We start from the raw sequence: 13,741 nt of genomic DNA on the forward strand, positions 1-13,741 counted from the left end.
CTGACATGGTAAAGACCCACACGCTGGGGTGTTTTTCATATAAATTGTCAACATTGGCTGTAATGAGTGTGTTCAGTGGAGGCTGCAGAACGATTTGGATTGGTTTCATGTCACTGATATTTAATTCATTAGATGCCCTGAACTGATTATTATGAGAATCAAATTAAATACCAAATTCTGCACCAAATGATATAGAATAAAACTGGAAGTGTGTTTTATAATCTCCATGTTGTCAAATTAAGGTGCATGGCCTAATTTAGTTTGAAGGGGGCTGCATGAACTCGAAGACAGCACTGACTGTGGATAAAAAGCTCCAGCACAACTTTGGGTGGCGCCAGAGCGCAAGAAAAGAGGAAGTGGGTAAAAAGCAGCACAACCCATGGGTTAATCTTCCCGGGGAACCGCTTTTATGGCTTCGACCGTCTCCACATCCCCCAGATGATGTGTGAATCACTTCAGCGGGTAGTTGGACTTGCCACCTGTCAGGAATGGTATGCAAACTGCATCTCTGAAGACCGCGCCGGCCTCTCGTACTTTTGCATCGAGGGATGTACATTTTTTTTTTTGCGCAGGATCTCCTGCGTTTGTGAGATAAACCTGGGCAACTTTGTCTGACATCTAAACAAGAGAAAGTGAGCCACACGCATTGTAAATGGTGAGATTATAAACGGAGTCTCCGAGCACCCCGCAAGGCTCCGACCCCCCTCGTTTTGAAGATTAAGGGGTTGAAGACAATTGAAGGACACTAAGAACAGGATTAGGTATTGTGCAGTCTAACCTACTTCTCATCACTCCTATATCTTGTCCTCTGGAATGACCTTTGGTGCACTTGGAATACAGCGGGTGCGCCTGTGAGGTAAGGAAATAATTTATCAGTGCTGAGTTTTCCGCTGTTTGGATTAATTGTGTGAAGTTGCGCCGAGAAATTCTCCCTGGGCGCACAACAATTTATGTTTGATATCCTCTGTTTGATCCTGTTACGCGCAGGTGCCATCGCCTTTATTTTTTAAATAACATCATCGAAAACGACCTGCAAAGTGTTTAGTGCAGGGGGTTATTATTCACACTGCACATTATACAAGGTCCAAGCACCATATTTTACAAGCTTAACACGCCAGGTTACTCGAACGCTCTGTCGATCCAACGCTCCATACGCACGAGGGCTAAAGCAATTTGCAGAATGTGAACCCCTTCAGAAACGATCAATAGTTGAAGGATTCGTGTTTTTATTCTGCGTGAACGCATGTTTGGCAACATTATTATGAAATGTTTTGACCTATATCGTTAATGTTGTGGTTTCTTCTTTGGAGTGCCACAATTTAAGGAACACGTGATTTGGATCGTGCATCAATTATTTGCCAAGAGCCAAAAGAGGCATCTTTAGTTTTGGGTTCAACAAAAATGAAAACACATTGAAGAACATGGCATTTATTCTGCAAAGAAAATGAACAATGAAATGATGCTGGCTTGTACATTAGACTGTCTCTGCATCACACTGACAGAATTTCCAATTTCTAGTGCACGTGCAGTCTCTTCTGACCCAACAGCTGAGTGTACAGAAAGCTCACAGCATTGTACATGCCTTTAACGGCAGTCTATCCGTCTATACATCTGTATGAGCACTAAAGCCATTGTCATATGTTTGCTATAGAAAAGCCTGAATGTGAACCCCCCTCCCCTCTGCAACAAGTATTCTGAGGAAGACTGCTCGGGTCAGTGTAGTGCGACCACTGTATGGGTTATGTTATGTTATGTTATGTTATGTTTTCAGAGCCCCCTGTTATTGCTAGAGGCTGACATATGTTTTAATTTCACTTTATCTGTGTCATTGTTGCTTACTGTGGATTGTCTTGTATTCATGACAGGATTGGGTCAGTGATATGAAATATATTGATACTTTATTCTGTACTATGTGCATAGTGCCTGCTCACAGTAAGCATCAAGAACAGCCTTGTGACTCTTTTATCCTGTTTTGTGAAGGATGGGTTGAGAAATCTCTTCTCCTCCATGTTGTGTTATTTTATGTGGACAGATTTCAACAGCCACAGGTTTGGGTAGTGCCCTAGAAGTGTGCAGGGAATATTTAAAAAGCATTGCTGCAGGATGTCTTCATCAGTCTAGGGTTGGGCCTGTTCTTTCCAGAGGCGCACATTTGGGAAATGAGAGATGAAGAGTAGCGCAGCTCAGGCCAGAGAGACTCCATTGATATTCTGCCTGTGTCCTACTCCATAGGCAGCCCATTGTCATGGCTCACTCAGTGGGATCGCGTCTGATGATTGAGGTGTATGTAAGGCGATTGAAAACCATCTTGAAAAGAAAGTAAAGGTCAATGTATTGAAGGTTAAAGAGATGTCCTCACTGTAAAGGCAGATAGTCTGTATGTGTTTGCATACCGTGACAGCTACTCAAGTAAATCCAAAAGATAAAAAAATATATAGCCTCTAATTTGATATTTTATTGATTTAGCTTGTATTCCATTGCCTTATCACAAGTGTCTGTGGTATTTCAATTCTCTATTTTACCTTCTTAGAGCCACATGTACTTTAAATAGAATTGTAATTCAATGCATATTTATCAAAATAATACCTGACTTGCTCTTGGAGTTTTTAACATAGACAGTTGCATCTCGAAGTTTCAAAGGGTGCAGCCTCTCTAACATCAGGTGCAACAGTGCCACACTGTGTGGCCACGTAGTCTGTAAACGATTCATGGCCAGCCAAGCAGAAAGATTTATCTGTCGTGGGTGCGTGAAATTGCAGTGCTCTGCAGTATTCTGTCCAGGCCCGGTGAGAGAGACAGATCCTCCATTGCTTTGGGAAATAAAGAAGTAACCGAGAGGATCCCTGCTCCAAAAAAAACAGTAGCAAGCGCTAATGGCTGCTTGTGCTCTGTGTTAGGTAGAAATTATCAAGGCTGTAGTCGCTTCTTTTTTGGGGGGAAAAGGGAAAGGAAATAAGCAGTAAGGAACAACCACAGGGGGCATAACGAAGACATTTATCTGAAAATATGAACAAATAAGGGTAACTTTTGAAGAGTGCCATGGAAGTTGACACACTGAAGTGCAAAAGTTTACAAGTGGCTGCAGTAGGAAGATTTCTCTCCCAGCTCAGAATATGTTTTTTCACACCTTTTAGCTATTGAACCTTACTTTACACCTTAATGTACTGCTACTTGCTGTAAAAATCACTGCCCATTTATATACTTAATGAACCCTAAAATGGAACTATAAAAAGCGTACTGTTATTTTAAAGATTACACTGGAATAAGTAAGAAGATAGTTCAGAGTTTCTCTCCATCCTCTCCTATCCTGTACAGTGTTAAATAGGTTTTAACTAATTGCTCTCAATGTAAGATATTGATGCACATTTTTGGCTATGTGTTGTGAGATTCCATGGCCAAAAACTATAGAGTTTTTCATCGAGAGTTTTGTCCAGTTTTGTCTCCTGGTAAATTGATTATAGAACAATGACAATAAAACAGTCAAGAGTCAGTGAATACATTTTTCTTTCATTTTGGAAGGACCCATGAGGTGGATTTCATCAGCTCAGTCTTGAAGTCTTGTAAATTTATCGCCAAAAGCTTGTAGCTGTATTAGGTCATAGTAGAGCTTGAATAACCGTCGTGACCAGTAGCTGTAGTAGAAAACTGTGCCCGGGTCTCCACTGAAGCATGAAGGGAGAAGATTATTGCATATAAGTTATCTCCATGTGGCAACACCAATAGTCAAAAAATTAATGGAAAGGGAGTTTGATATGAATATGAAAAACCATGCATATGGATGCACTGCACACACTCTCTTCTTTTCCGTGTCATATTTGTTTCCTTCTACTTATCTCTCTTTTCTTGTCACTATCAAACACAAAGACTAGTTCTGTTCATGCTGTTCCCTTTCTCTCAGATAACAACTGTTTGTACTTGGTAGCAGGTTTATGAAATAATTTCTTTATGAATGCCTTGAATCTCCTTTTTTCTTAGATTCGGTAAACAGACAGACCTCATTGGAGGAGGGAGCACAATCAGATTATCTCCAGTATAATCTAACAGAATGCTGAGGGGCAATTTGTTATTCAGCTCTTGCGCTTTCACCCTCCTGTTAAATCTCTGAATGTCGACTACAGTGACGACTGCTTGGAAACAGTCTTGATGAGAGAGCGAAGCTTTAAGTGTTAGATAGGTATGTTTAGGAATGCTGAGCTTTTGAATCACTGGTCTCTGAGAAAATATCAGTTAAATATGAAGTTCATTCCTGTAAAGATTATTACCTCAGTGTCTTTAAGAAGTTTAACAGTCAAGAGAGGAACAAGAGTTGTGCTGATTTGCTCCCCAGTATGAATGAGTGTAAGCTAAATTTAACCTTTCCTTAAGATGAGTCGCTCATCAGTTCTATCAATACACTTGACTATTGCAATATTATGTTTTGTGAATCTGTGTCGGTTCTCAAAAATACAGTATTCATTTTTAATTCATAGTTTACATGTGAAGTTCCTTTGCTCAGGTTATACTATAAGTAGTGCCATGATGTTGGATGTTACAGAGACTGTGATAAATGCTAATGCAGATCCTACTGTTCTGATTGCATTAAAAAGAACACTTTTTAAAATTCGGATTATTTGCATATGGCGGTGTGTTTCTTATACGATGACCATTTTAGATTTAAAAATGTTTTTGATTTATTTGATCATAACATTGTATCACCAGATTCTTGCAAATGCACAGCTCTGGTTGTGTCTGAGTAGTAAAGAAGCTGCATAATGGTGTTTCTTCCCAGTGTGAAGCTGCAGTGCTGTCTTAAATATTACATCATCTGCTGAAGCTAAAATTGACAGTCATCCTGCTGTTGATATCTTGGCCTTTGCTAGTTGAGTCAGTGACTAGGTAGAGGCTGAAATATCTTGTTTGTTACTTGCCTTTCTATCACTGTCCGTTTAATAAGCAAAATCCAACCGGTGCATCAGTATTACTCAAGTTAACCTATTAATTATCATCAAGCATTATCTCCTTTTTGCAGCTGCCTTCATATGAAATTCTTCATTTTTAACTTTTGCTCCAGGAGCCACTGTCCACTTCAGTTTTGAGGGGATACCATTTCAGAGAAGACATGCAGATTGGTTTTGTAATTTGTAAGGATGTTTGCAAGTGTCCATATGCTTGCTGAGTGAAATTATATTAGCATAAATCAATATTTGCCCCAGCTCCAAATAAATACGTCTGTACAAAAAGCAAATACAGAGGAAAGAAGTGAATTACCATACTATGATAATGACTCGACTGAACATTAGTTGCACATGTAGGTGTGGACAGGTAAAACTGTTGCCATGTTATAATTTCACACTATAGTACGAGTATTGATCTTTTGGCTGGTGTGGCAGTTTATAATACATGTTCTGTAAGTTTACCTTGCCAGATGATTGCATGGACCCTCTCTGACCTACAATTTAACGAGATGATATTTTGCAAACTTTACAGCAACCACTTTTCAGACTATCTTTCTGTGATATCTTTGCTCTATTGCTTGCTACAAAAATATGTGAATTAAAGAATTTCATACTTACCAGTATAGTTTAAAACTACAGCAAAACACATTTTATCGTGTTGGAGGTATAACTATGAAATGGACATCATAATTTTTTATAGACTTGTTAAAAATGTTCTATTTGGTTTATCTTTAAAACTGCAGTTATTGACTTTTAGAAACTTGGGGGCAATGAGCTGTTAACACCAAATGAACATAATGTTATCACTGTATAGAGTAGTTATGGCTACCGTGTTAGCAGGCATATAGTTGTGTTTCTGGCAACCCAAATGGCAAATATAAGTCCAATTTTTACTTTCCTCCTGAGGAGGAAGATATTTGGCTCTTCAGCTGCTCAATGCTTCACTACACTAACCAGCCAGTTGCTAATTTTGTCTTTGCTTTTTGGTGCTGGGTTTAGAGCAGTTTAGAGAGTGAATCCAAAACTGAATGACACTTTCTTCTCCAAAATATATTATCCCATTTTTTAAATTTTTTTTTGCAAGGAGCTTATTATGACCTGCAGTGACATCTTAAAGTAAGGCGACGTCAAGCGATTGTGTCAACAAGGACTATCTGGTGTCTCGGGTTTCTTGTCATCAAATAACCTTTGACTTATCTATAAATGGTCACGTCCTCTTAACACTCCATCATGTAGTAGTGGTATGTAATGTGCCAAGTAATGGTACTGGAAAGTCAAGAAGGATCCTTTTTTTGAATGTGGGCCAGAGAAGTGACGCCGTTCAGATGACATCTATATCAGTTTTTAGGAGTAGACCGGTTAGGGTTGATGGATAAATATTGCAGCAGACTTGGATGGAGGAAACCGCTGTTTGCTTCCTATTTCCAACCCAGGATTAAGAAAGTTTTTTAAAATTGCATTTACTGTTGCCATGACGACCACCAACTTATTTTGCTGGAGGGCTTGTTTAACTGTACAATTCATGCGCTAATGAAAACCAGGACCTTCAGTTTCAGTAATGATGTTAACATGATCTGCAGAGCTGACGACTCAATTGATTATAATCTGTGTTTGTCACTTTAACAAAGCCCTTTTACACTACATGCAATTATTTGATATTTACAATAGGCAATGTCAAAATATTCAGCTTTAAGTTACTATTAACTTGCAATATATATATATATATATATATATATATATATATATATATATATATATATATTAATTATATATGAGATACTTGTAAACCCAAGGATGCAGTCTATGAATTCAAAACCTGACAAGCCTGGTGCTGGTGTTGGAGCTATGCACTCAAAGAAGCTCACCAGGAGAAGCAACAATTCAATTTAAGTGTCAGCATAATGATGCTCAAGCTGAAATGTATCAATTCAGAATTTACAACAGTTTCAAACATCTAGGTTACAGTGTTGGTAATATCATGGGAAAAAAAAAGACACCAAGACCCAAGGCAACCTGCTAAGGATTTTAGTCTCAGAGGGATGAAGCAGATCCACCCCCCTACCTCACCAATAAAGCATTTCAAAATTCTCAGGCTCTTCTTGCTGTCTCTCTTGAACACACACACACACACACACACACACACACACACACACACACACACACACACACACACACACACACACACACACACACACCTCCTTGAATATCTATTTAGGGCCTAAAAATAGTAAGATGCACACAATGCTATGGAGCTTCAAGGCAATCACAGGTTGTGCGATTTTAGGCAACACTTCACTGATTATACTTTAACCCATAGATCCCCTAAAATTGTTTTATTACAATTTAAAATAAATAAACAAACACTTGTAGCCTTAAAGTTCCAAGTAGTGCTATTGAGGAGTAATTATTTTGGACTTGTGTTGACTTGATTAACCTCTCTACATTGGCTCAACTCCTTGATTTACAATGAACTATAGTTCTGGTTCCTACTGGTTAATTGACAGCCAATCAAATTTATTTATGGGTCAGTCATCAACTGTACGTTCAAATGGACATAGTTTCTGGGTTGGAAAAGTTAAGCCAATGCAGAAGTGCCTTCAAGTCAATAAATTCTTTCACAAGATGTTCTGGTGTCATGAGGTGAATTCTGGTATAGATGGGGGGGGGGGCATAATGTCCTTGGGTTCTCAGTCAGATCCACCCTTCGCTGCTCCCCAGCTCATCCAATTATGGTCAATTCTAGCTCCAAAAAACCAAGATGGCAACGGCCGAAATGCCGACAGCGAGGCTTCAAAACAGCCCTTCATAAACCAATGTGTGACATTATGGACGTGTCACTATTGTTATCCAAGGAATTATTATTCTCGTTCCTTATTTTTCTCGTCAAAGAACTGCAATTTTGGTGGCTTAATCATATTCAAAAACTTCTGAAAGTTGGTACACACATCTCTACCGGCGAAAAATGTCGTATTCTAGTGGAGGCGCGAGTTGGCGTGGCCAAATGGCTAAAGAGATGCCCCAGCGGCTACATTTACCTACATGCATGAAATTTGGTGGACATGTGTATCACACCTAGACGTACCAAAAAGTTACGATGCACCATTACGTCAACTCAACAGGAAGTCCGGCATTTTTAATTTAGTCGCCATTTTCGGCGATTCGCACATGCTGTACTTTAACGAACTAGGGATTTGTCCGGACCAACTTGACATTTTTTCTGTGCACTCTTTAAATGTTTGTGATTAAAAGTTGTTAAAATAATTTGTTTTCGTCAATGCATGTGCCCGTGGCGTGGCAGCCATTTGGAGCGTCTAGCCATGAAACTACAAATTGCTGTAAATCTTATGTACACTGACTGACCGTCTCCAGACATTACATGTATGATAACAGTCCGACCCTGAAGACACCTGCATAGTAATATTTGCTCACAGTCATAGCGCCAGCTGCTGGCAACTGGAAATTACACTTTTCATACTTTCACATGCTACATCAAGCTGCTTGATCACTTCAACCTAAATTCTGGTTGATGAAATATTGAGAAGTTTGTGCGACTTTGTCAAAGGGTGTCACCGTGGCGATGCGACAAAGTTTGATGTTTCACTGTGACACAGGAAGTTGATGTTTAAGGTCAAAGGATGCTTGAAACCTCACGACTGGGTGGGACAAAGAAGAACCCATTACGCACCATTACATCAACTCAACAGGAAATCTGCCATTTTTAATTTAGTCGCCATTTTCAGCGATTCACACGTTATACTTTAACAAACTCCTCCTACAGATTTTGTCAGACCGACTTGAAATTGAGTATCTGCACTCTTAACATGTTTGGAATTAAAAGTTATGAAAATAATACATTTTCGTCGATCGGTGTGCCCGTGGCGTGGCGTCCAAAAAGTGACCCAAAGGGCATGCTGCAGCATGTCGTTCAAAAAAAATAACTTTTTTTTTCTGACTGAAAGATAACATCTTCTGCCTCCATTTATCCATCCACTACAATATGTTGGATCCATGTTAATGTGTATTTAAAGACATTTTAATTTGTGGAAAAAAAATTGGGTGGAAAAAAATATGAAAAATTGTCTCATCAACCAAACATTTCTCGACCCCCTGCAGTACCTAGCGGTCGCGGACCCCCTGTTGAAGACTTCTGGTATATAGTATATCCAGGGCGATGCGGCTCAGTTTAATGTTTTGCCGTGACACAGGAAGTTGATGTTTAAGGTCAAACAATGCTCCAAACCTCATAAAACTTTGCACATGCATCAGGCACCAACTTTCATCGGTTTTTGAAGATGTTAAAGCCGCCAATTTTTTTTTTAAGAAGAATAAGGACGAGATCGAGAAAAAAAATTCGACTGCAAGCAGGAATATGTGGCCCCGACGTGCAGTGTGCAATTTTAATTTATGTTTATAACTTTTTAAATAAAGTAATGTAAAATGTAAACTGAATTCAGAAGACTTAATCTACAATTATGTCAAAAGAGGAAATGGGCTTCTGATTCAGAAGCAAATCTAAACTAATTTAGCATTGTGGCATTTCAGAGCATCTTGAAAAAAAAAAAGATGGTGTTTTGTTTGCATTCAGCAACATCTTGCATGATAAATTTGTATTTTCAGTCATTCTACTATTTCCTTTCTACCGCTGTTCGGCATAGGAGGGGAGCCTTCTTGTTGTTTACTGAGCCTGTTTGTATTTGTATCCGAGATATAAATGGTAGTTATATCTGATCTTGGTCCTGCCTTTTAATTTGACTGTTGATAACTTTGCCCCAGACAGGGCGATTAACAAAGACTTGATATGCATACAAAACATGCAGTTAAGGTCAAAGCAGTTTTAAAGAACATTTATTCTGCTGAATAGCTTACGACAACACTTACAATACCCACCCTCTGCTTCGCCATTAGCACTTCAGACGTAACAAAGTTTACAAACAACTAACAGCAATGCTAAGACACGCCAAGTACTTAAGGGGAATGATATAGTGAAGCAAAGAGATTTTGATTTCATTTAAGTGTACATTTTGCTGGTGCAAGTCTGAAAATCTGAAGGCAAGTCAGTGAAAGATTGGTGCCTCTCATGACTGGAGACATCTGCTTTATTCATAAATTGAAATCATGTCTGAAATGTACATTGGAGCTGTGCCATTAGGAGCCTTTTTATATCAAGAACAGGATCTCAACTTGCACTCAGCAGTGGGAAGTCAAACAAGGTTTCCGACAACCAAGATGATTGGGTCAGAATTTCTTCTTTTTGCCAGTCAGTGAGTGGTTTTCTTTTGAAGGCCCATTTCCACTAAATTGAAGAGTCAAAGCAAAGAATATTTATATATATATATTTGACTGTCGGAAGTTTGGATTGAATAGTGATTGATGGGATTCATGTGATCCTGGAATAGTGAAATAAATTGTGTATCATCACATGCTATAGGAACACCCTCTCAGCCTTTAAGCTTGTAAAGACTGAGGATGAACTCGTATTGAGCCAGTGCCTGGAGTTTGGGTGAAAATTCACCAAATTCAGTCATGTCAGGAATCATTATGATTATTTCAACCAAAATCCCAAGACAGGTGAATCATGCAGGGTCAGTGACAGCTGTGTTGCATACTGAAATTGAACTGAAACCCGAGCTGTACATAAAAAGTAAAAACTTTGAAAAGCAAGTTTCCATCACTGCAGTAAAACTCGCTGCAAACTTAAATTAGCAGTTAAAATTGGGCTCCATCCTGGCTGGAGTTATTTAATCTGTATATATTAGTATTTATTTTAATAGCAGTCACATTTGACTTTGTAATGCTTAGATGTTTTGACATCTCTCTCTTGTGCTTCACAAACAGTTTACAGCAAAATGAGGCTGATGCGTTCAGTCTTCAGTATTCATTGAGATCTGTCTCTGAGTGTCTCAGATGTCAAACAAGTTTTCAGTCCGTTGATTTTTGTCTTATTATATATAGGGACGAGGTCGGGAATGGATGGATGGATCAAACTTTCATCCATAGGGACTTTCACCCATAACTTATGTGAAGTGTTTAACTTGCACCATGTACGAAATGCAACTCATGCTACTCAAGAACTGTGAGCATTTCACAACATTAACTATATATTTATTATTGTTACCATGACGAATAAGGTCAGGTATACCTGCTGCTGATAGTTCACTTATGTCAGGACCTGTTGGTCCTATAGAGGGCACTATAAAAACTTGTATGTTGTTTTGGAAGTTGTTGGAAAATTGACCTACTCCGTTGTTTTGGTATGAGGATGTGTTGGTGCGTTTTAGTGTCTGTAACATTTAACTTAAAATGAAGAACGAATATTCATACAGGAGCTGTAGTACATATACTTTGCCAAAACATAATACTCAGACCTTTCTTGGTAAAAAGAAAACTTACTTTTTACTGCTTTGGCCCCAAATGTAAATATTTTTTTATGCTGTTTGAACAAATGACTTGTCCTGTCATTCTTTTCTTGAGAGGATGGTCTCAAAAAAAAAATCCTCTAGCTGGAGGGGGTCGGTCTCCTCTGCATGAAAACAATATCCTGCTGTTAGCTGCATGCAGAGAAAGACCTCTTAGCACCATATTTCCTTTCTTTTTTCAACTTCATTTTGCATTTTAAAAACATCACAGGATTTTTATCTCTTTGATTGTAGGTCCTCAAAATCAACCAAAATGTGACCCACTGTAGACTATATTATGATAAATTGTGTATCTTCTTTTTAACCATGTAAGTTGTAGCTTCACTCTTTTTTTGTCCTTTTGTCCACCCAAGTGCTCCATGGTGGTTTGATAGATAGAAGAAACAAATTTATCACAGTTGCCTATATCTGTTTCCATTGTGAAGTCGAACGAGAGCAAATAATTCTGAATGTATAAGACTGATGATTTAATGCATAAAATAGATGCAGCATGAGTCTGAAGGCTGCGGTTGCTTTTAGCTGCAGGTACATACATTTACTTAACAATGAATAAAGCCCCCTCATTTCAGATGAGTCTATTGGAGGCCCACTCACTGTTGCCTCATGAGTTTCTTGCAATATAGGCTTTTTGTTCAAGAGCAATTTTCCTTTACAAGGTTTATTTTGCCTCTTTTATGATTTTCCTGTCACATTTTCTAAGGACTACTGTATTTTTAATGAACATATCCTCTCCATATCCTTTGTTCTTTGCCACTTTTTCAACAAGGCCCTCACTTTTCTAGTGAGTCTTGAATTGAATATGAATCAAAGCTTTCTTGTGACTGATGTGGCCTGAAAAACTAAACCTATTCATCATGAGTAAGGGATGTCATTGTTTTGACATCTGCTGCTAATCAGGTCAAATATAGTAGCGCTTGACTTGATCGAAATAAATGTAGCGCCTAATTTTTACCACACATACTCCATTAGTCGCCCTACGATGAGCAAACCCTACAGCACAAGTGTCCTGCTGACATTTTGAGTTCAGTCTTGACTTGACCCCGCCTTGCTCTGATGTCATGCACTCAAGATCAAGAGATCAAGGCGGCTGCAGTTTTTGGACTCAGGTGCCACAGTTGCTCTCCACCGACTCACACCTGAAGGCATGATGGGAAATGCGTAGCTTTCCCTTTATCTAACAGCTGATTGATTTAGATGATGGGTCAACAACAATGATGTCTTAAAGACTTTATGTTTAGAGATGTTAATTTCATCAATCTGATTTTGCACCATGAAACCTTAACAGATTAAATAAATATTGTGTAGTCATTGATTACTTTTATCAGTCAGGGAGACTGAATACATTGAGTTCACTTCACTGATGATTGTCAGACTGCAGAAAATAAATGATCGTTCTAGTCTACAACAAGAATATCACTGATTTAAATTGAATTAAAACATTTTTTTTTTTAAATTCTCATTGTCCATCAGACAGATCCATAATGGAAACGTTGGAAATGTTGAATGTTTATTGCCCCTCCCCGTGTATTTTGTCAATGTATAAATGGTTCAAATTGATGTAGTTTGAGAAGGATCGGTCCTACAATCAAGTTGCCAGTCCTCCACTTTCTTGGCACTGACACATGCAAGAGGCTTTTTCGAGATGCCTCACCAACAATAAGGTTTTTTTTGTTTTTGTTTTTATTTTTGAGGTAGGGGGGAACTTGAAAACCTGCTAAATGTTGCTACATGATGGCATGCACTTATACGCATGTTTGTGTGTCATATCATCCAATTTGCATTCTGTCAAGTGTCAGATGGTGTCAGCCCTTTACATCTGGTTGCTCTTCTACTCTCGCTCACATATATTGTATTTTAATGCAGCTGAATACCCAATAAAGATATTTTTCATTTACGTAGGTATCTGTTTCTGTTGTCAGACAGGTGGACAAGTATGACATGTTAACCAGCAGTCACTTCCAAGCTGCTGCTCTGCTAAAATTCAGATTTTATATCCACAGTTCTAGAAAAAGCATCATACACATAATTTAAAGGCAACAGCTGGGCTGTGATTTCAGCCACATTTACATGTAAAATGATCACTCAGAGAGAAAGTTAGAAGTGACACAATATCTTATTTTTTCTCTCACGCAGCACTCAGCCTCCTTCTAGTTAAAAAACCACAGGCAACTGCCTGCCTGCAAGGAGAGCAGTTTTACACATGCTGTTCAAATCAGGTTGTGGGTTGCCAGGTTACAATGACATTTGGGTTTGCATTGTATGTAGTGTGTCGATTGTGTGTCTTAGATGGTTCGTCATATTAAAATTTGAGAGTCATGCGAGTTTCCCGAAAGAAACAAAATGGGAGGTCAGCCTTTGAATAAGGAAGAGACCCGGGAAAAACTGAACTAT

At 38.7% G+C, this 13,741-nt stretch overlaps 1 protein-coding gene across 1 annotated transcript in view; it reads left to right on the forward strand.

The window, feature by feature from the left end:
* Window positions 1-474: 474 nt before the first annotated feature.
* Window positions 475-13,741, forward strand: part of LOC138192500 (protocadherin-15-like) — a 191,945-nt gene continuing 178,678 nt past the window's right edge. Inside the window, exon 1 of the mRNA XM_069139932.1 lies at window positions 475-856. The gene's annotated coding sequence lies outside the window, so the exon portion shown is untranslated. The remainder of the gene's footprint in view (window positions 857-13,741) is intronic.

This window comes from Embiotoca jacksoni, unplaced genomic scaffold, assembly GCF_022577435.1.
Source record: "Embiotoca jacksoni isolate LCO1_2020_lvr unplaced genomic scaffold, fEmbJac1.0.p SCAF_87, whole genome shotgun sequence".
NCBI lineage: Eukaryota > Metazoa > Chordata > Actinopteri > Embiotocidae > Embiotoca > Embiotoca jacksoni.